General features: G+C 38.5%; 1 long non-coding RNA gene across 1 annotated transcript in view; it reads left to right on the forward strand.

Annotated features, from left to right (window-relative positions):
* The first annotated feature begins 1,846 nt into the window (after positions 1–1,846).
* LOC117655054 (uncharacterized) overlaps positions 1,847–21,119 on the forward strand; it is a 43,102-nt gene continuing 23,829 nt past the window's right edge. Inside the window, exon 1 of the long non-coding RNA XR_004588520.3 lies at positions 1,847–2,072. This is a non-coding gene — a long non-coding RNA (uncharacterized LOC117655054). The remainder of the gene's footprint in view (positions 2,073–21,119) is intronic.

Below are 21,119 nucleotides of genomic sequence, written 5' to 3' on the forward strand. Positions count from 1 at the left end.
ACTGTATATTTTTACTTTCTTCTGCTATATTCTCATTTTTTTCTTTTCTATTTATATATATATATATATGTTTTCTGAGGTTTTCGCGGGTGTTTGTATGTAGGTCTTTGGTTATTCGGATTTTCTCCCGTGTAAAATTGGAGATTTCTTGGCAACGTTTCGACGAACATGAAGCCAAACAACAGCAACACAGCTCACCAGCTCAAATCCCCCTGCTACTCAGACTAACCCGAGCACAACCAAGCCTACACCTAAACAGAACACACACCCAGCCAATCAGAGCACAGCCAACCCCTCACCCAATCAGAGCACAGCCAAACCCCCAACCAATCAGAACACACCTCCGCCCAATCAGAACACAGCCAAGCTCCCACCCAATCAGTTTACACCCCCACTGGCAGTTAAAAGGAAGAAACAGCTGCGATCACACACATTGCTGCTAGAAGCACGAAGCCGAGAACACCAGCCTGAAGATGACAAATGAGACTTCGTCGAAACGTTGCCAAGAAACCTCCAATTTTACACGGGAGAAAACCCGAATAACCAAAGACTACATATATATATATCTTTCCTTTTTGTAGGCTTTATGTCTATTTCTCTTTAGCCAGGTTCTTCCTACGTAAGCCAAGATTTTTATGCAGCTGAACCTAGTTTCACTGAACTAGGGCTGCATAAAAATCTTGGTTTACGTAGGAAGAACCTGGCTAAAGGGAAATACATACATACATACACACATACATACATACATACATACATACATATTGCACTTTCTATTTTTTATTCTTTTGTTTTTTGTAGTTTATATTATTTTTATCTTTAACTATAATATTTAATAAAATTATTTAAATCCTTTGTTACACACCATTAATGGAGTCCATTAGTAGTGATCGGTCTCATTTGAGACAATGATGAATCCACATACAGATTCATACAGAGATAGAGATTCATACAATCACATACAGAGGTTGAACAACTAGCCTTGTGGTGCAACCAGAACAATTTGAAACTGAACACACTCCAAACCGTAGAAATCGTGGTGGACTTTAGGAGAAAACCTCCCATGCTACCACTTCTTACAATACTAGACAACACAGTATCAATAGTAGAGACCTTCAAATTTCTAGGTTCTACCATATCTCACGACCTAAAATGGATACCTAACATCAAAAACGTCATCAAAAAGGCACAACAAAGAAAGTTCTTTCTCCGCCAACTCAGAAAGCTCAAACTGCCCAAGGGGCTGCTGATACAGTTCTACAGAGGAATTATTGAGTCTGTCATCTGCACCTCTATAACTGTCTGGTTTGATTCTGCAACCCAACAAGACAGACACAGACTTCAGAGGATAATTAGAACTGCAGAAAAAACAATTACTACCAACCTTCCTTCCATTGAGGACCTGTATAATACATGAGTCAAAAACGGGGGCTGTGAAAATATTTACAGATCCCTCACATCCTGGACATACACTGTTTCAACTCCTACCTTCAAAATGACGCTATAGAGCACTGCACACCAGAACAACTAGACACAAGAACAATTTTTTTCCCGAACGCCATCACTCTGCTAAACAAATATTTCCCTCAACACTGCCAAACTATTTACTAAGTCTGCATTACTATTAATCTTCTCATCGTTCCTATCACTCATCTCCTCCCACTTATGACTGTATGACTGTAACCTTGTTGCTGACATCCTTTATATTGACTGTTTCCCTATGACTATCATTAAGTGTTGTACCTTATGATTCTTGATGAATGTATCTTTTCTTTTATATACACCGAGAGCGTATGTACAAAGACAAAGACACTTGGCCAATAAAGAATTCTATTCTATTCTATTCTAGTAAGAAAATGTTCTTGCCTTTGACTTGCTGCCTTCCTTTCAACTTCTGGTTTGGCTGCTATAGAAACAGACTTCTGGGCAAATGAGCCTTTTGATGTGATCCAACATAGCTCTTCCTATGCTCATCTGTTTTTCATCAGATAGAATCCAGAATTTTATCATCACAATCTACCATCTGATTCTGCATAATGTGTAGATAGACTTCCAAGCGTTCTTTCTTTTCAGAGGTAAGCATATTCATTCTTTGCAAAAGAAATGTGTAAAAATTGACAAACAGATGAACTGTGAATGCTACCGGATGACAAACTGAAGTTAAGCCTGTAGTGGGAATATGGGAAGATATTACTAACTCAAATGACACAAATATTTCATGGATAAAATTATGCCAAAATGAGTGGGTGACAGCAGAAATTCAAATGCCTGCAGAGAGTATTACTGTTAACATTGTTTTGTGTTAATTATTTTAAAAAATGCTTGTAGTCCACATTGAACCATTATCCATTAATTGATTTTCCTCTACTTCAAATGCATTTGGCAAAGCAATATGGAAGTCCTTCCATAGGTGATGAATATATAGTATATGAATCATAGGCATTATTTAACAGTTTTATCTTTATGTAAGAAGCATTTATACCTTTTCAAACTCTCAATTGCATTATTGCCTTAGAGAAAAATATTCTACTTCTTTGAAGCTGGTAGGTTTTTCTAAAACCACTACAGACAAAGGACCAAAAAAATCATTATTTTCATGTTAAAGTATAAAAATAACATTTTTTCCACAAATATTTACTACCTATGCATAGAAAAGAGAAGCACTGGTCTGATAGCTTTCAGTTGCTTTTAATTTTAGACAATGCAGCTGTTCTATACATGTATAAAACAATTTTATAAATATATTAAACAATACATTCCTTTTTTAATTGTTTTACTATATATGCACAGTATTTTTGTTATGCTTAAATTGTATAGTTTTATTTCATTAAATTTAATCTGTTCATTTCTTTCACTATCATGGATATCCGCTGAATAGGAGGCTGGGATATTAAAAATGGTGAGATGGTAGGTGACATATTTCTGGTATTCCCAATAAATATGCAAAGTCCTTTAGGGTATTCTAGGGCTGTGGGTAGTTCAAAAATGACTTGAAGGAAGCATCTGGAACACATGCAAGATCAATCTCATTCTGCTATTTTCCAAAGCCGTTTTTCAAACTTCTGCATGAGTTGTGGTTTCTTTAAAATGTCAAATGTTTAAAGTGGTTGCTGAAGATATCATTGAAATGTGATGCCAGTTGGCAAATCTAAATATAGTTACTATAATATAAAACTTCATAGTGTTAATATGTTCATAGTATAGAAAGAGGGGTTATATACTGATTCTTATCATCTTGTTCTGATAATGCATTGATAGTGTGGGCTTATATATTGAGCTTGAAATTTTGTGGATTCATCTTTGATCAACCTATTTTTGGATACATTACTGTGTTTTAACATTAGCTACCCATTAGCAATCCCAATATTAATGTTGTGAGAGTTGGACTATAAGTAACGCTTGAGTGCCAAAGAATTAAATGCTTTCAAATTGTGGCATTGGAAAAGATTCTTGAGAGTTTCTTGGATTGCAAGGAGAACACATCAATCAATCCTAAAGGAAATAAACTCTGACTGTTGTTCAGAAGGACAGATACTGAAGCTGAAGCTTGAATACTTTTTATCACCAAATGAGAAGAGAGGATTCATTAGAAAAGACCCTACTGTTGAGAAAGATTGAAGGCAAAAGAAGAAGACGATGGCAGAAGATGAGATGGTTAGATAGTGTCATCGACGCAATGAACATGAATGTGGGCAAACTATGGAAAACAGTGGAGGACAGGGGGGCCTGGCTTGCTTATGGTCCATGAGGTCATGGAGAATTGTAAATGACTTAACGACTGATCAACAAATCCATCTGTAAAATAAAAGTATTGAATATATCTGTTTTATGGAAGATTTGGAAAGGCTAACAGAAAGTATCCCTTAGGATTGAAGCGTATTGTGGCTCAGCATGCACATATAAATGATGTCATTTAAGTACATAGATGACTATACAAATAGTCCTCAATTTATGATTATAGTTGAACCCAATATTTTCATTGCTAAGCAAGGCTGTTGTTGAATGAGTTTTGCTCCATTTTACTATCTTTCTTGCCACAGTTGAAAAGTGATTCATTGCAGTTATTAAGTTAGTCACATTGTTAAGTGAATCTATTGACTTGTCAGAAATATCGAAATATTGAATATCGAAACAATACTTTTTCTGATTTTTATTTAAAGACAAAATGGCACCCATATTTTGGACTGAAATATTTCCACTTCTTTTTAAAGAAGAAGATATACAGAAAAATAAGGATTGGATGTTGAAATAGTTTCTTGTATCCTGTATCACCATTTCTTCGGTTCTGTACTGTATACCAGGCTATTACTGATCATTAACAGTGCCTGAGCACTTCATAAGTGCTAATGGATTCTCTCCATCAAGCACGCTTCTTTGGTATTAACTGGAGGAAAGCAAAATACTCAGATATGCTTTTCTATTGATTCTCAGCATTTTATTTAATCTGTTAATATTATAATAAAGAGAATATACTTTAAAATATATATATATCAACAGCTGCAATAATTTTCTTCCTTCCTGTATCTGTTCTTCAGAAGTTAATTAAAAGATGAATTAAAAATTACACCAAGAATTACATGAATTTCTTTTTGATATTTTTAACGAATGCATGAGAAATGTCTAGCTTTCATTCACCTTGCTGTATTTTTCATAACAGAAAAGGATTCCTGTTATATCCTCTCTCCACCAGACACTCATACTCACTTATCCCCTTCTCCCTCAAACCATCAGCTTCACAGCTAGGCTAGCAAGATCAACTATTGCAAATGCCATTGAGGGTGTTGTGTGCTATATTGATATTTTCCCCCCACTGGGAACATTTCGAATCCATGCATCTTGAAAAGCTGTTCAGATTGATCTTCAGAGAGCCTTTTAACACCCGAAGTAGCAGGAACGATGATTTCATAAGCAATGCTGCTACTTTATCTTGAGCTAGAGCAATGATTCACCTAACTCGGCACCATCTCCCCAACTAGCTTTGGCCTGCTCGAACTGCTTCTTCAGAATTACTTTGTAGGGTCTTGTCATTTAAAGGTGGAACATTAACCCTTTGACCTCACTCATGCGTACTTATAGAAACAGCCTTAATGGTAGAACAGAGGAAAGAGCACCTAATGCTTCTTCCCTAGAAGCCTAGGAATAGGTGTAGGCAGAATATTAAAGAGAAGCTTAGCATCCTAGCCAAAGTGAGTGATAGATAGTGCAGAAGATACAAGCAGAGGAGATGCTCGAGTTCCAGCATGTTGTCAACTCCTTTAGCATCTACCTAAACTGAAAGTGATTGTTTTCCTAAGCAAGATTTATTGTGATAAATGGGATGAAGTTATAACAATTCCAGCAACTGAATTATAGTACTTTCAGTTAGAACCAACATTCCCCCCTGTGTAGATTAGAGCAGAGACTTCCTGATTTTCTTTCTAGAAGCCTCCAATGAATCAGCAAGGAGGTGGGAATGATACAGGAGGGACTTGTTAATTTGGGAAGAACTGAAAGAAGATACAGCAGCAACTAGCTATGCATAACCTAACTGGCGCATATAAAATTTCAGTTACAACCCGTATTACATGATGATCATCATCTTCTTCCTAGAGTATTCCCACTAGTGCAGGGTCTGATTTTGTGAGAATATGCTTTTTTTGTAATTGTTTCTTTGTGGTCCTGCCCAGAGGTGGTATTCAGCCAGTTGGGACTGGTTTGGGTGAACCGGTAGCAGAAATTTTGAGTTGTTCGGAGAACAGGCAAATCGCACCACTGACTGGCCCTGCCCCCCCGCCCCTCCCCCCTATATATTTTGCCTTCGCCACATGGCAGCTAATCTCTGTGCCTCGGCTCCGCACCTCATCCACTCTGCTCACCAAAGATAAGCATGTCACCTTTCACCTCGGGTTGGGGCGCAGGGACGTGCCATTCCCTGGTTCCAGCCTTGCCCCGGAGCCTCCGCCTGCTAGCTGTTTGCCTTGAGTGGGTCAGGGAACGCGCCATTCTTCCGCTACAGCCTTGCCCTAGGCTTCCACCCGCATGCCGCCGCCCCCCTCTGGCCACAAACTACGCCTCCCCCCCGGGCCAAAGCAATTCATTCAGCCTATGGCCTGCCACACTAGGCCAAAAGGCCGTACGGGGTAGCATGGGCACAGGAGGCCTGAAGCAGTTTGGGAATGTATCGGACTGTTCTTCTTACCTGCAAGAAGTCCCATCCGGAAAGCGCTGCAGCAGAGATCTTGCAGCCGCTTTTTCTTTCCCTTGCCGAGCCTTGGTTTCGTTGAGATGCTCCATGTGCTCTCCGGGTCAGCAGCTGCTCCTCTCTGCTGCTGCTCTTGCTGGGAGAGCGTCTTGTGCAGCTGTGAGCTGCTGCTTTCCTCTAAGTCCCATCCGGAAAGCGCTGCAGCTGAGAGAAACAGCATTCAACATGGCTGCTGCTTCTTTGTGCCGCAGCGCTGTCCAGATGGGATTTAGAGGAAAGCAGCAGCTTACAGCTGCTAAATTGTCCAAGATGGTCTCCCAGCAGTGTGGAGAGAAGCAGCGGTTGCCCCAGAGAGCAGAGATGGAGGGGAGCAGGTTCTGAAAGGCTGCTCTGTCAAGTCTCGCCATACGGGCATGCATGTATGGAAGCCGTGCACACGCTAACATTTTTGGTGAACCAGTGGTGAAATTATTTGAAACCCACCACTTATCCTGCAACTTCCACCATTTGATTCTCTCATGGCCTGTGGTGCTGTTGTTCATTCTCTTATGGCCTTTTATTTATTTTATTTTATTTTATTTTATTTTATTTTATTATTGTTTTGTTTTGTTTTGTTTTGTTTATTTATTTTTATTTTCAGTTCTGTAACAATTAATTTGTGTTGTGGGGCAAGAACACCAAGGGATAACCTTGGTGTTGCATACCATGTGAAGGCCACGCCTTCTCAAGAGAATAAAATCGATCTGACTGCTATTTCCACCATTGGAAAAATAATGAGATGGTCTGGACGTTTCTTGAAAAATGTGTTGCAGATAATGAGATCATTTGCTTCTGCAAAGTCCAGGATTCGAAATCCATCTTCATTGCAGTTTCCATAACCTTTGTTCCCATGACATTGGTAGCCAACCCAACTGCTTCCCATGTGACCATTCATATCACCACAGAGGAGCAGTAGATCTTCTTCAGCACAGGCGCAGATCTTAGTCAGATTCCAGAACTGATCCTTGGTATCTTCATCAAGTCCTGTTTGTGGGGCATAACAAAAAACACCTGGTGTCGACTGGTGAGTGTGTCAATGGTAACAGACACGAGACGGTCAGAGTGTCTCTGGACCTCAGGCATGTGGCTGTGTAGATCTTTGCTCATGACAACAGCAACTCCATAGTTGTTGGAAGTTCCTTGGTAAACCAGCTTGTAACCTTCTTGAATGTCTCTGAATTTCTGTCCCTTCCATCTGGTCTTCTGAAGGCATGCTATGTCAATATGGCGGTGTTTCAGGATTTTGACTAACTTGCAGCTGCATCCAGTCAGTGTTCCTATGTTGAGAGTGGCGATGTGCAGTGATTTTGGCTTCATTTGAGCTAGCTTCTTTAACTGGTTTTGTTTCTGAACCGGTATTCTTGTCCATTTTCACATTGGTTGGATGGGACTATCTCGTGTCACATGCGGGGAACACCCTGGTGGCTTTGGACTATTTGTTGCGACAAAATTTCTGACTGGCCTGTCACCCGAGCTTGGCATAGGGGACCATGATCAGTTTAGCACCACCTAAAATAGGTGGACTGTAACCAGTGGCACCACAAGGAGGAAAGGACCATCACTGGCTGCATTAAATGATAATATAAGCACTAATTTATATTAAGTATGGTATCTAAATTTATACCAAACTAAAAATATCTATTAATATCTGCAAAGAAGTGATATTTAAATTTTAAATAGATTATTGTTACAGGAGATGCATTGCAGGATAATGGTCAATCAGAGTTTGATAGACCTTCTGTGCTGCATGCAGAACTTAGCTAAACGCTCTGTAATAAGGGGTGCTTCTTCTATGAGCAGCATCTGAGCATAGGCCCAATCTGGATGACCAGGATATGTACTGATCAGAGGAAGTATGAATCCAGTTTAACTGTCTTCATAAAGGGAGCAATGTAGAAGGACATGTTCTGTAGTTTCTACCTCTCCAGAATTGCAAGTGCAAAGCCTTTCAGCCAATGGAACTTTTTTGTATTTACTGTCCAATACTGCAGAGGGGAGAACATGGCATCAGGCAATAGAGAAAATTTTCCAACGGCTAAGTGTTTTAGCTGTGTGAGGCAGCAGTGACAATATATCTGTTGTGTACTTGTGACGGGAAGATTGGAGCTTTCTCTAGATCTCTCTGCCCCGCTTATCCTTTAACATTTGCTTCAGGGATTGTTTCATTTGTCCATATTCCATTTTAAGAACTGTGGCAGCCTAAATTTGAAGCATTAAATTCCATAGCCTTGATCCATATGAATTGGAAGTTATCGATACTAAACCTTAGGGAAAGAACTTGAGCTTTAACCAAAGGTTAGTAGAAGCTAGACACTCAACTTTTATCATGCCTATCTCCAGTCGTAGGTATGTGTTTGAGAGACACAGTGTGAATCTGCAGAGCTGCTCTGATGTAATCAATATGTCTCCTTCTTACTAATCACAATAAAATGTTTTTTTAAAAAAACTATAGAAACAATTATTCTGCTCTGCCCTTATCTACTCTATTCTTGTTCTTTCTAGTTTCCAACTGTAGGTCTTTATTTCAGGTATAGAAACATGGGAAATTGCTTACAGCATGATCAAGTGTTGATAGTTTAAAATGGCCTTTTACTGATTTCCCTAATAACTAATCCCACTGGATGCATTAGATTTCAACTCTCATAATTTCAAACTTGCAAGTTCTTTTGCCATGCTAAGTGTAAAATTTATTCCAATGTACCTGGGCAGGGTTACGATAGAGAAGACAGCACTGGGTATCCAGAATATCAGGTGGAAGTCTTTCCCAATTTCTCCTGACAAGATTTGGAATCAATCTGTAATCTTCTTCATATGCTCTGTATAAGGAAACTGCTATCAAGAATAGTAATAGCACTTAGACTTATATACTGCTTTACAATGTTACAGCCCTCTCTACGCGATTTTTCAGAGTCAGCATATTGCCCGCAACAGTTTGGGTCCTTATTTTACCCACCTCGGAAGGATGAAGGCTGAGTCAACCTTGAGCCTGATGAGATTCAAACTGCCAAATTGCAGGCAGCCAGCAGAATTAGCCTGCAGTACTGCACTCTTAACCACTGCATCACCATGGCTCTATGCTTTAAGAACACAAACAATAGAAACATTAAAATAATTTTATTCTATCAGATTCAACCATTGGTAAAATTGATGTTCTTCATCTATTTTTCTTATTCTTGGCTATACTTGCATTTTTGTGACTTGAAATCCCACACATCTAAAGGTGCTAAAGTTGAGAAATATTGGTTTAAACCATCATTTTGTCAGTTTTTCATTCTTTTAACTCAAATGGGCCTTCTTTACACTGGACATTTTTAAGAAGTTAAATCTATTCTTCTGTGCAGAATAAGTTTCAGTAATCTTTAATTTTAATGTTGTTTATACAAAACCATCAAAGAACTGAATAGTAATAATTGACAACCAGAGTTTTAGATATTCTATCAGGTTTTATGGCATAAGCTCAGAAAGAAGAATTGTCCAGGCAAGGTTCTTAAGCTTGTCCAATTAAACCATAAAAATAGATCTCATGTTGCTTCCTTTTTCTCTCTCTCTCTCTCTCTTGTACAATAAAACCAAGGTTTTAAAGTAAATTCCATCTTTGGGATAAGAATATTAGTAATTACTTGATATAGTAATTTTCATGTATTATGATCCTAGGTATGTGCCCATTACTTTTTGTATTGCACAACTTGCATACGGAGTTATTGTTTTAAAAGTTAAGACCTTAGACTATACAAAATGGATTTTTGACATTATATACCACTTTAAAAATTATTATAAAAGGGGCTTGGGAAAATCATGAAAGCAAAATAATATTCATAGTTTGATACATGAAGGCAAGTATAAGGAATCACATGTAGTATGTTGGCATATATTGATAAATCTGAATCATCCCCAAAATAATAATAAAATTAACTGGTGAACCCAAAGTCTTCTCTAGACTTCTAAGTAGAGTCTAATGTGAACCTTTGGGAGCTACAAGTTTCAAAATCAGTTTTCTCTGAATAGTTTTAATGAAAGCTTCGATTGTTAGCTAGAAGAAAAATTCTCTTTTTGGATTTAAATAATAAAACATTTCTCACTTAGACTAATACTTATTTTTAGGGTGTTTTTTATTGCTTTAATATATTTAAATTTTAATTGTTTTATAATTTTAGAATTGTAAGTGACTCAGAATCACTTGGTTGAGTTAGGAGGCTATAGATATTAAATAAATGAATAACAAATTTTGTCAGCTGGAAACCTGCCTTAATGTATCATATTGGAATTGTCATATTTGGCATATCTTACAAGTGGATTTGATACATACAGAATTTATTTATTTATTTAATTTGTATTGCCACCCATATCAGTACTCTGAGATCTGAGCAATCTTAAAATATCTTTTTTTAAAAATCCATTATAAAAACAAAAATTAAAATACATAGCAGCTGAGCAGGGTGTGACAATTAATGGTCATTAACATACCAAGAGACAGGCCCCTTCACAAATTTGAGACCCCAGTCCAGGCATAGTATATTTAATAATTGCCGAGACTTCTGAGTGATGAAATGAATTTTCTCAACAAGAGAGGGGATATACCTTTATATAATCTGTCACCATTCTTCAAGAGTGTCTTTGCTAAAAAGTAGAACAGCTCATTTCTATATTTGCCCCAGGATGACCACAGGAGAGGGCAAAAAAGTCAAGATAGCAACCACTAGTAGTCAGTCAAAGCCCTTTTGAATGAGTTGTAAAAGAGTGGTGCTTAGATTCTACAAAGCGGCTGCCATACTGACTTTTTGGGCATCTCAACTTTCCCTTTGAAATGTGAACTCCATGTCAAGTTTGTTTATTTAATTTATTTCCTGCCTTTCATTCAGGAACTGAAGACCTCCGGACAGTTCCTTTCCTTTTTTATCCCTCCCCAGGTATTGTGTCATGGGTGATCAACAGGACAAGATGAGTTTAAAATGGCAGGATGATGCCTGCAACTAAGAGTTTGAAAGCCCACCATTTTCTAGAGAATTGCAAATGTGATTCATGTAAAACAGGGAATCGTAAACAAAACAGGTATCAATAACACAGTTATTTTAATTAGCAGAGTGAGAAGGAATCAGAGAATGTAGAAAAAGCAATAAGAAGAAAAAATAGAACATTAATAAAAAGCCAATTTGAGAAGAAAAATCATGGAGGTATTTTACATACAGCTAACAATGTTGATGATACATTTAAGAAGACTATAAATTTACACAAGTAGTGAGTAAGTCTCAATGACACCTTTGTAGGCATTTATATTGTGCTAAGTCTTGATATTATTTTGGAGGCTTGGCTACCTCAGTTGCTGTGGTTTGATGATGGTACCCAGGCTGATGTTCAGTCCAGATTTTGGCTACCACTGGATCCAAATGTTAATTCCTCCTTTATTTTTCCCATTCCTGGCTAGGGATGGGTATCCTAGTGTCCATCTTTTCCCTTTAGGGACATTTCAGTCCTCCCTTGTTTGCACAGGGGGGACTGAAATGTCCTCCACACACCCTTCCCAGGCTCCCTCATTTGATGGCAATGCAAACTCCATTCTGTCTTTATTTTCTCTCATTGTATCATTAATGCTTTGATGCTGTAATGATTAAAGCAATGGGAACAGATTGCTCCTCCACTTCTACGTTTCACTATAAATCTATGGAAACTTTCAAGCAAAGAACTGATGATTTAGCTTCAAAGAAGAGAAGGGGCACTCCTGGAAACTTTATAGGTTCATTTCAATATGCCAACGTTGCACTTTAAAGATTTAAGGGGGGAAAGGAGGAAGAAAAGAGGGAGTTTAGCACTACTGTATGGTTGAAAAGTTAAGGAAGCATGCTTTACCTTGCTTGGATACAAACCAAAAGCATTTAAAGGTTGAAGGAGGAGTTTTGGGAGGAAAATTAAATAGTTGATTCATTGTTGGATCAACCACAAGATTAAAAAGTGGCAGCTGAACCAGCATGAAACATAACAGCCTGGTGTCAGCTTTAACAGGTGCACCAGACAGGAAATACGATCAGATGAGCTAATCCTAGTTTATTATAGGCTATATTAACAGAATCTTGTAAGTATGAAAATACTATTCTTCTTTACATCTTGAGAAATTAAGGGGAGTCTTTTTTTTGCTCTGCCCTCTGTTTAGCTGTGGAATATGCTGTCTCTTATCTAACAACCATTCTAGACAACCCACTCTGGGGCAGATTTCCCAGGTCACTCCCACATATCATTACATCTGGCTGCTTAGTGCAGAATTTTTATTTATTTATTTAATCCTGCTTTTATTATTTTTGTGAATAACTCAAAGTGGCAAACAAACCTGATACTTCTTTTACTTTTCCCCACAACAACAGCCCTGTGAAGTGGGTTAGAGTGAGAGAATGTAACTAGTCCAAAGTCACCATGCTGGCTTTCATGCCTAAAACAGGACTAGAACTCATAATCTCCTGGTTTCTAGCCTTGTGTCTTAACCACTACACCAAACTAGCTCTGTCATAATCACCAGTGCCTTAACACCAGTGGTGGAATTCTGCCAGTTCTAGGGGGTTCGGCCGAACCATTTGTTAAATTGCTGGCTCACCCCGCGCCTTGCCCCGCCCCTCCGCACCACTATTTATTGCCAATAAATAGTGGTGGGCGAGGGGCGGGCGAGCCAGCAATTTAACAAATGGTTCGGTGTTTTTTTGTAATTTTATTGGCCCGCGGAGCTTCAGCATAGGCTAATTAGCCCTTGATTAGATCGGCTCCCGACTCTCAGCTGATTTTCTCTCAGCTGTTTTGCTCAGGGCTCTGCTCCTTGCTGGAGCAGATTTTTTTGCCCTAGCTATGCTGAAAAACGAAACTGAAAGTAAAGCAGGCTGTTGGCTTTGCTGTTGCTGCAACGTTGGAAAATTAGGCAGGCAGAATTCTTTTCTTTTTCCTCACCAAAAAAGGTAGGTGCAAACAATGGGAAATTTAGGGAAAAAGAGGAGAGTTCAAGATTTTAAAACACAAAAGAAAAAAAGCTCTATTTAACTAGGGAATTGTAATAATTGAGATACTATTAATTGTATATTGTGTTGAAAGCAGAAATGGTTAAGTTGTGGTTTGGAGAAATATATGGGGGAAATTATTTGGTTTATTATTATTAGTAAATATAATTAATTGATTTGTAAGAAATTGGATTGCATGGAAATAATTGGAATATTCATGTTCATATTGATTAATATACAAAAAAGGTAGTTATATAACTAATTGATTTATATTAAAATGTTGAATTTATATTAAACAACTGTAATATTACATAATTAACCAATGTAAGGATGGATATAAAAATAGATGACAATGGGAAGGGGTATAATATAGAATAGAAGGGAAAAATTGAATTTGATTAAGATTAGAGATGAAGATGAAGGGTAATATTGGTTTTTTACAAAAATAGATGAGGAATAAATATGGCAAAAAGGAAATATAGAAACTGTAAATTTAACTGAAATGACTAAACACTGTTTAAATTTGTGAACCGGCCAAATACTCTGTTCAAAGAAAATACATCGTATGTTTGTATGTGTGTTTCTAATTATTGTTATTTATTCATATTTGTTCTCTTTTATTCTTTAAAGTTTAACAATTCATTCTTTATCTTAATATCTTTATATGTTTGGGGTTGGCTTTCTTCCCTTTCATCTTTTTTATTGTACAGCAATCTTTCTCCTCAGACCTACCACCTCTCTCTTTTCTTTCCTTCTTACTTTCTCTTCCTCACCCTCTTCTTCTCCTCCCTACTTCCTCTTCCTTTCTCCTTCTCCTCCTCTCTTCCTACCTCTCTTACCCTCACTCCTACTCTAATTTCCCTTCCCTTCCTTCATCCCTCTCTATTGCTGTATCCTTTTATGCATATGGACTACTCAGAGGGCTGAAAAAGTTATTTCTGACTGGTCCTCGCACTTTTGACCAGTCCTCGAACTTATGACTGTCCTCACATTTTACATTTTTGCCCTATCTTGTCACCATGGTGAAGAGAAGCAGTTGTGAAATGAGTGACACGGTTGTTAAGAATGCTACAATGGGCATAAATGATGACCAGTCATAAGTGCGAAGACCGGTCAAAAGTGCGAGGACCAGTCAGAAATCACTTTTTTCAGCCCTCTGGGTAGTTCTTTTGTGCATATGGACTACTCAGAGGGCTGAAAAAGTTATTTTGACTGGTCCTCGCACTTTTGACCAGTCCTCGAACTTACGACTGTCATCATATTTTACGTTTTTGCCCTATCTTGTCACCATGATGAAGAGAAGCAGTTGTGAAATGAGTGACACGGTTGTTAAGAATGCCGCAACGGGCATAAATGTGAGAATGGTCATAAGTGCGAGGACCGGTCAAAAGTGCGAGGACCGGTCAGAAATGACTTTTTTCAGCCCTCTGTAGTCCCTATGCAGATAGCCACGCCCACCGGTCACATGACCAGCTAGCCACACCCACCCAGCCACATGACCAGCTAGCCATGCCCACCCAGTCACATGACCACCAAGCCACACCCCCAACTAAGCCACGCCCACAGAACCGGTTGTTAAAAAATTGAATCCCACCACTGTTTAACACTATACCATTACCAAATGGTTATATATAGCAGTGATCAGGCTAAATGAGCATGTTTGATATTATAGCCTACCAGAGCTGAAGTTGTCATTAAACCAGAAGGACGCTTTGCAAGCCTTCTAGTTCGAAGTGTTTGACAAGGTTTAGGATAGAGCAGCGGTCACCAACGGTCACCAACTGGTGGTTCATAGACCACTGGTGGTCTGCAAGAAAATTTTGGTGGTCTGCAGAAGAATAATTTGCATTTTTTATATTGCACTAAATCAGAGGTCCTCAAACTACGGCCCCTGGGCTGCATACATGCAATGAACGTTTGTGTTGCTGCAGAGAGTCTCCCCTTTCAGGGTCTTCTTGTGTGGGTTGGAGAGGGGCAGAAATTCCGACTTGGGATCTGCTTCAGCCTCCTGCTGCAGGGCTTTGGGCGAAGGCTGGAGGGAAGCGCCGCTGGTGGCAAAGATCTGGAGGACCTTGTTCCAGTGGGACTGCATCATGGCCTGGAACTGGCTGACTATCTCAGTCCGCTGAGCGTCCAGGCACCGGTACCTGGCCTTGCACTCCTGCAGGTCTTCCCTCTGTTTGGAAAGCCTATGCTCATAGTCCTCAGTGAGGTGCTTCTGCTGAGCCTCCTTCTCGGTCAGATCCAATTTGAACTGAGCTGTTTTGCCAACTCTTTCTCATGGTGGCTACTTAGCTCCAACAACTGCTTCCTGTTGGGACCCTAAGGAGCCCGGGTGGAGAAGCGAGGAGTGGATGTGAATGGAGGGGCAAATAGAGGCCAGCGAGGCGCTCCTCAATGTGAGTGACATCGAATTGACCACACCCACCCAGTCACATGACATCTAGCCATGCCCACCCATTAGGCAGATCATATTAGTGATCCATGGGATTTAAAATTATGAATTTAGTGGTCCCTGTCCTCTATCCCAGGGGTCCCTGAAAGGTTGGTGACCCCTGAGATAGAGGACAACAGTAGTGAAATGGAGCTTCAAAACATGGAGCAAGGTTTATTTGTGATGGGAGAAGTGGAAGATATCATTTCTCCCTGAATTCAGATACAATAAGGAGTGATCCCTGCTGGTATTGACACAAGCAGCAAATCAGGTCTCCTCTCAGTATAAACTGTAAAACAGTTTTAATCTGGTTTAAACCATGACCCCACTTGCTTCTAACCATGGCATGAACAGGAACATCCTCATTATGCTATCATGTCTTCATGTTTATTAACTTCTCATCTTCAGTCCATGAGTGCAAAAGTCTTGAATCATTCTTAACTGGAGCAGGTATGATAAAGGTTTGTTTTCTCCCTTCCAAGGGCAGCCTCAGAGTGCATAAAACCCATCGTGTTTTCTTACCTCTTATCTTGGAGAGAAGTCAGAAGACTGGGAATAGAAGCAATAGAAGAAGATTAGGCATCTGCAATAAAACAACACATTTCATGCCAAGATGCTTTTAGCTGTTTCAAAAGTAGATGGAGAGCTCAGGTATAGGGACAGGTCCTTTGTATTATGTGTGAATGCAGGATTGTTTAAACAGAATAATTTGAGATGAGAGTAAAAAATACAATGAACCATATTGGGGAAAAAATCGAAGAGGCCTGAAAACACAACCACACAGGTGTCCATACGTTATGGTTAAAAACAATGAAGATGGTGGTCAAAACAGTATGGCTAAAACTCTGCTTGTTTTTTTTTTATGTGATGCAGATAAAACGGTACCACTCTGAACACCATTTTGGCTTATTTTACCATACCATGCAAACTCTCTTCCATTTAAAGTCCTGGTCTTAATGATAAATATCTAAATAGCCTTGCTGTATGCAGGCATGTTGTGCTTTAGCACAGCCATTCAGGGATGACTGAGTTGTAGTTTAACACGTGTGAGGATATTCAGCTGAGGAAAAATGGTTAAAACAAAAGCTGAGACTGTACTTAGCAAGCAGACAGATTGTTCACTCATTAAGAGAGAATGTGAAATTCTGAATGGTACATACAAGTAACAACAAAAAGGAAACTGTTACCAACCAAAGGTAGAAATATGTTTAATTGTTGGCAGATTGTTCTACTTCTTAAATTGTTGTAGGGCTTTTGTTAAAAAATGTAAATAACCTTTCACAGATAAAACTAATTATGACTGTAACAGTTTAAAATGTTACTAAAGGAAGATCTCTCTACATAAGCCATGGGTAGCACAATATCCTCCATTAAAGTAAAAAACTGGCTAGGTTATCTGGCTTCCTTTTTGTGGATGGCAACACACATTTATGCCTTTTTTCTTTTTCTTTTTTCTTTTGTATGAGGGGACTTAAGGGACAAAATGGGCCGCTTAAACTTTGCAGGTGGTCATGAGATCTATTTCAGCCCTTAAATCTCTTCTGAAATCATCTCCAGGATCATCACTCTCCCTCCTCCTCACATCTTTGGATTGTGGCATCCCACAACTAGGCTTTCAACACAGAATTTGCATACCAATGATGTAAGCAACAATGCTAGTTACCGGAAAAGAAAGCCTTAAAAAGTCTTTTTTGGCTTATTCAAAATTTGTATAAACTGATATTCTGCTCATTTATTTTAACTGAGGATCTGAAATTGCTTGGGATAGCTGAAATAGCCCAAGGTGGAGCATCAGGACATCCACAAGAGAGGATGAAAAATATTCTGCCATGTTATATTTTCTAACCATTTTGTACATGCCTCACACATGCAGATGTTCCATTGTATCTATAGAACCTATAGGAAGTTTTCCTAGTATCTCCCTTCCCTCATCAAGCAAGCCTTCATACACTGGTCAAACCTTTGCCTTTATTTATTGCTCTGTAGCTTTCACAATCTAGAGACACTTGGAGGCTTATGTAGATTAAAGACACCAAGTAAACATCCATGATAGAACACTACAAAAAGAGTAAAATATGTCCCAAATGTAGCATTTGAAAATAAAGATGGCATCATAGGTGGTATTCAGCAGGTTCTGACCAGTTCTGGAGAACCGGTAGTGGAAATTTTGAGTAGTTCGGAGAACTGGTAAATACCACCTCTGACTGGCTCCACCCCCATCTATTCTCTGGCTCCCGAGTCCCAGCTGATCAGGAAGAAATGGGGATTTTGCAATTACCTTCCCCTGGAGTAGGGTGGGAATGGAAATTTTACAGTATCCTTCCCCTGCCATGCCCACCAAACCACATCCATCAAGCCATGCAAGCCATGCCCACCAACCACGCCTACAGAACCGGTGGTAAAAAATTTTGAATCCCACCACTGGATGGCATGATACAGTCAGAAGACTTTTCTGCATGGCCACAGAAAAGTTATGGTGGCCGTTTCTTGCTTCAGGCCACCGAGATCTCCCAAAGACATGGATCAATAACCATTTCACTGTGTTTGTTCCTGCTGGTCCAGATAGTAATGTTGGAGTAGGCAGTTCTGCAAATACCAAGGTCTGAAGACATAAAAGGTGTTAGATTATATCCAGCACCTTCGGGTCCAGTACTGGACCTGAAAACCAATTGGCAAATAATTCAAGATTCACCAAATTGATTTTACATGGTCCTTAAAATAGAAGCCAGAAAGTATGCCGTCCACTGCATTTTGGACTATTGTAATTTCTGAATAGTTTTAAGGAGAGTGAGTATAGTGTGTAACAGTAGTCTAACTAAATGCCAATAATGGTATGGCTTATAGTAGCTAGGTCCTCCTGCTCAGATAGGCTCACAGCTAAAAATTCAAATAACCATTTGTTTAAAAAAAAACCCAACCCCAAATGCTTATTTATATACAGGTACTCCTTGTTTAATGTCCATCTGAAGAACAATTATTCAAAATCATGATGGCAGTGAAAGAGGGACACTTAAATTGGGCCCTTATAGTTGCAGCCATCCCAGCATTCCCCAGTCACGTAATCGTAATTGGGTGCTGAGCAAAGAAATCCTGTAGTCACATCATCATCAATTAAGACCTTCACTACTATGACTGTGGACACTGCAACCATGTGAGATTTGCCTAATGACCGCAACTGGAACTGCCAGAACTGCCATTGTAAGACAGTGTAGTCCTTTGAAACCATTCTTAGTGATGAAGTTCCTCGTCCCAATTACTATCAATAAGTGAGACCTATCTACACTATACTGTTTAATTGCTATTAAATGTTGCAATACTGTAACATATTTCTTGTCTTATTTCTGACAACCACAGACAATAATTATTAATATGATTTTATAACTGGGCAAGAGCTTAGCAGGCTTAAGAGACAGGCAGGCAAACTTCTTTTCTAAGCTTTCCTATTCCATTTATTCAGGTTTTCAGGTGAGTGAGAGTTTCTCTAGACATCTAATTTTCTGAAGTTGATTTTAGTGGGGTGTAGACCTGCAGTGGTTTTAAATAGGTCTCATGGATATTGCCATGACTCAAATTTATAGCTTTTAAAATCTTTAAAAGGCTAGTATGATTGAAGGGTCCCTAACCAAATAAATAAATTAAAAACAATTCTGTGCATGTGGGAGAAAGAAAAGTATCTCAGGGAAACCCAGACCAACCTTTTTCTCTTAGATGTTCATACTGTAGGATGTGCAGTGTATGCCAGAACTCTCAAGCATGATTTATTTACCCATTATTTATTGAAATCATTTTCATCCTACTTTATAATATAGAATTCTGAAGGTCTAAATATTTTACACCAGGCACCATTCATTTTAAAACTATAGCAATAATAAAAACCATATATTAATTTAATTAATTTAAATCATTTTTCTGCAACCCTCCATTATCTGAAATCATGAACAATAAATATAAAATTATAAAATGTATAATAAACAATATTAATGCTAAACATACATCAGGTTAATGCAATTTTATAATGTGTACATTAAATTGCAACCATCTATGCACAATTTAGTTGGCAGTTAAATTTCATAGAACTGAATAAGGCATACTTCAAATCAAACATATTTTTTCTTTAAAAAGTCATTAAAACAAAAGCTATTTAATTCACAAGAAAGCAAAAATATCCCATTGCTTTGAAGCTATACATGTTAATAAAAAGCATTACTATTTGTATTTAATATTTAAACTGTCCCCCAGTTGTTTAAAAATTTTATGTAGGAAATAAATTTTACTGCTTTTTCTATTCTGTTCCTGTTTTTTTTTAAAAAATCTTTTTCTCTCTTGAGTACTCACCAAAATAGAAAAGCGACATATAATTCAAATAAACAAATAAATCCTAGCATAAATACCACACACTTAATGTGCACTTGGAAGGATAACATGAATTATTTCTCTTGTTAGCTAATTATGCATCGTGACTACAAATTGGTTTTTGCTACTTTGAAAATAAACATCGTGGTTTGCCTTGGCAATTTGTCCGTGCTTGGCTTCCAATTATAATGTTGCAAAAATGAAAGGTGGGGGAACATTTGTACTCTGGCCTGAAAAATAGGATGGATGCTTACATATTTTTCTTTCTTGGGGATGATTCAGTTTCTAACAAATGTTGCAGCTTTGCATTGACATTTATCATTTAATAGCAATGCCAGATTATATGTAGGATTTTCCCCACCCTGGAAAAGCATGGGCAGTTTTACAGAGATCTTAATATAAAGCAAACCCACCCAGGATTTTTATTCAAGTGCAAGCATAGCCCACTAATGATTTTCAGATCACACAGCCACATGCAACTGAGGCAGATTTATGTGATCTGTTCTAAAACTGGCCCTTCTAGTCTTATCTATATACCTCTAGATTAATGTTTATCAAATTTGGCAACTTGTTTTGCAACGTGTAGACTTCAACTCCCAGAATTTTCCAACTGGTGGAATGTTGATGTGCCAGAGGAAGGCAGACCATGTCAGTAAACATGTTGCTCTAATTGGTTCTACTGGTTCACTGTGGGACCTTCCAGTGGTGAAATGTACTTACCTTCGCTACCAGTTCGGGAGTGTGAGCACACATGCCCAGAGCCTTTTGTGTATGCACAGAGGGTAAAAAAGGGGACGTAATGGCGTCCTGGAGCCTCCTGCCACTGGCTCTACCGGTTCGCGCGAACCAGATAGATCCACCTAGATTTCACCGCTGGGACCTTCTTTTCCTTCTGGCCCCAGATCTGTTATCCCCCTCCCACCACCACCACCACTTCACTCCTATTTTTTATTAAAAAATGTATTGTGAGCAAAAAAAAGGTAGAAAATCTTGAAAGTCTTCCCCAGAGTTGAATCAATTAAAACTCTGTTTTCTAAGTTTAATGGTCATCTCCCTTAATTTTTTCCACTATCATTTTACAGTCTAAAATGAAAGGTTAAATCAACATGGTGTTCAGTTACAAATAAACTTAATAATCCTATTA

Source organism: Pantherophis guttatus, chromosome 4, assembly GCF_059756535.1.
Source record: "Pantherophis guttatus breed Tessera chromosome 4, ASM5975653v1, whole genome shotgun sequence".
Classification (NCBI taxonomy): Eukaryota; Metazoa; Chordata; class Lepidosauria; order Squamata; family Colubridae; genus Pantherophis; species Pantherophis guttatus.